Source organism: Triticum urartu, chromosome 2A, assembly GCF_056163025.1.
Source record: "Triticum urartu cultivar PI428250 chromosome 2A, HENAU_Tu73, whole genome shotgun sequence".
Lineage (NCBI taxonomy): Eukaryota > Viridiplantae > Streptophyta > Magnoliopsida > Poales > Poaceae > Triticum > Triticum urartu.
This window is the reverse complement of record NC_141874.1, coordinates 751846778-751849869: the sequence shown is the minus strand read 5'-3', so window position 1 is coordinate 751849869 and position 3092 is coordinate 751846778. Positions and strand designations below refer to the sequence as shown.

The 3092-nt window shown below is 52.4% G+C and overlaps 1 pseudogene; it reads left to right on the top strand.

The window, feature by feature from the left end:
- Nucleotides 1-367: 367 nt before the first annotated feature.
- LOC147987762 (uncharacterized) lies at nt 368-2020 on the top strand (annotated as a pseudogene).
- Nucleotides 2021-3092: the final 1072 nt, after the last annotated feature.

Below are 3092 nucleotides of genomic sequence, written 5' to 3'. Positions count from 1 at the left end.
AGAAACGAAGTATTTTCTGTACATGTTGGTTTTTTCAGAGTAAGAGAAAGATGGAGATGTATTATGTGGACGTTCTGGAAGAACTCTTGTCAACGCGATGTTATTGGAAGGAGTCAAAAATTCATCGAGAGTTATATAAAGCAATACAAATATGGCGAGAAAGTGATACAATAAGAAGAAAACAATCAAAACGTGTGTGTCTTTCTAGCTAGCTAGTGCCACAAGCTTAAGCTTGTACAAAAACCACTGCTGAGAGGAAGCCAGCCTTGTGTTGATATGGCTATATAAGCTGCCGGGGAATACATAAGGCTGGCAAACACCACGAGGAGTCCATTACCTGCAATTTTTAATACAGTACTAAATAAAAATGTTGAGTCTCTCTTGGACTCGTCGCGGCGACGTGGAGGCACCACCCACCCCAACCCCAACCTGGGGTGGCTGCTCTCTCCATGGCCTCGATATTGAGGTGGTGAGGGAGAAGAACATTGTCCCTGGCGGCAATGGCAGCGGGCTAGTTGCAATCCCTTCGTATTTCTGGGGCACCCGGCTGGCGAAGCGGCAAGATGGAGGCTTCCCCTTGTACCCAGGCTACTCGGCGGCGAGGGCCTTGGTCGGCAAGGGGGCGGGGGGCATGGCGGATTTGAGAAGGCTGTCTCGCGAGGCGGAAGACTTGCTGGCGGAGATGTTTGCTAGCATTAGCATTGATGGCGGAGGTGACGCGGCGCGGCCCAGGGTGGTGCAACTGCGACTATCGCCGGAGCTGGCGCTGTGGAAAAGCTCGCAGCATGCAATCGGCAACGTGCTGCCCACTAAGGGCGCCGGGCTGGTCCAAGCCACGCCGCAAGTTCTCGCCTTGCTGGGCGCCACCGACTGGCCTGAGGCGATGACAACAGCCAACGCCCTATCTGGCAGCGGCATGGCGAACCTGCTGATTGGGGCCTTCGACATGCGCACCCTCTTCTCCAACTACGTGGTGGACATGGCATTTTACTATGAGCACGGGTAGGTGTTCCCCTCCTTCAGCCGCCTCCTACGCGACGGGCTCGCCGACACCCGCTCGCTACGAACCCCTGGTGGCCGGCAGCGACGCGAGGCTGTCGCCATCGGCGCGTCCTACATCCGAGCCAAGATCACGCTGGAGGCGGCGCACAGGACGCTCCTCAAGGACCGGTCGGGGCGGATGGACCGCCACGCCGCCCAGGTCATGTCCCTTTGCGAGAGCAGCATCCTAGGCATGGGGGCCGAGGCCATAGCCCGGGGCTTCGATGTTGGCGCCGTCACAAGCGACCTCGTCTTCAGCTCGCCCGGCACCGATGTCATCGATGTGGGCAGCGACCTGGTAAACTCCGAGGTCATGAACTCGTTCCTCAACGTGGCCGACATCGCCGCCTCAGGCGTGGTGAGCGAGCCAGCGTTGCGGGCCATCTACGACGGCTACGCTGCCACGGGAGCTCGGATGTACACCCAGAGGTGGCACGAGCCCGTGGCTCGGGTGTGCATCACCTTGTATACTTGGCACCTGCACAACGACCGGCACATGTTCCTCCGCCGCGCCCTCCTAGGATGGCCCAAGGCCCGCAAGTCCCCGGCGCGGCCCCAGTGCGAGGCTGACTTCGACGAGGTCTTCAACACCGACTTTTGCACCACCGGTTTCAGCAGGCCCCTTGACCCTGAGTACGCCTGCAATGGGGAAGAAACCTGCGACCACGTCCGGCGCTTCCTCAAAGTAAAAGGAGACCAAGACCACCTGCTCGCCGCCCTTTGGTCGTCCATTGTCACCGGTCCGCTGGAGTACGTCCGGACGGGCGAGGTGGACGAGCAGCGTGAGAAACACCTCATTGAATCCTCACGCCTGCAAATGGTCCAGCTCTTCTCCAAGGGCCTCATCGACGAAATGGTCTGGCTCGTCGCCCATGCAAGCCACCATGCGTGGCAGGTGAACTATCTGTTTGAGGCCGCCATGTTTGGCAGCATCCTGGACGGGGGCGAGTTGATAGGCAAGCTCGATCGGGCGGAATAGGCTGTCTACATGCATCCATCTTAAATTCTTAATTATATTCGGCCGGCAGGCCTGCTGCTGTGATCGATTCGAACGTGGTTAATTCTGCATGCATGCATGTTTTCCTTTTCAAGTCTATATATCTACGTGCTCTATTTTCTTTCTTCTTTTGGAATCCCTTTTCTTTCCAATCATTCGATGACAAGTGGACATTCCACTTTTTTTCCATTTCATTCATCCCAAACTCAAAATATGTATGTATGCATGTATGTATGTTACTTACATTTTATATACATGCATCTACTCCTATTTAATTTACATGCGGTCGACATTGGTGTCCTCTTAGTGTCGATCGGCCAAGAAGCAAATCTCAGAAATGATATGTTTCATCTCCTCCTCACGACTATCCTCAAACACCATCTATTTTCTTTTGTATAAATATCCATATGGAACTGTAATAATAGAGCCAGCCGGATAATAGAGGAAATTAATTAATTAAGCAGCTCGTGTCTTTCTCTTCTTTTTGTTTGAAAAGAAGGATGGCCCCCGGCCTTTGCATCAGTGATGCATGCAGCCATTAAAAAAAATCAAAGCTCACTCTTGACTGATTTCTTTGTCATCAAGTTGAAGTGTGCATCGATTGCCAACCAACCGTGGGTTTTGCACCTTCTTAAGAAGGAATAGGAGACAACGACATGACCATGACGTATATATCCTACTTGTGGTCTAAATCTTATATTTGGCCCACTCTGAACATGGTCCCGCGTATTTTCCTTTTCATGTCTTCTTTGGGACTGTCGGCTGTTTTTCAATTCGCCCTAAGTTAATTTTTCTTGTAATCTTCGGATGACACGTGGACATTCAACTTTTTTCCATTTCATGAAAAATCATTTTTTAGCGTGAAATCTACTTTCAGGGCACCTCGGACATGGCAATTTCTGGCGTACTGCCGCATAGCCTTGGATTTCGAACGAGTGAATGAGATTATAAGTGTTTCTAGTCATCAACGTAAAATCGATGACCCCCCTCCCCCCCCCCCCCCCCACACACACGCACACACGCACACACACACAAAAATAGATGAGACGCATGT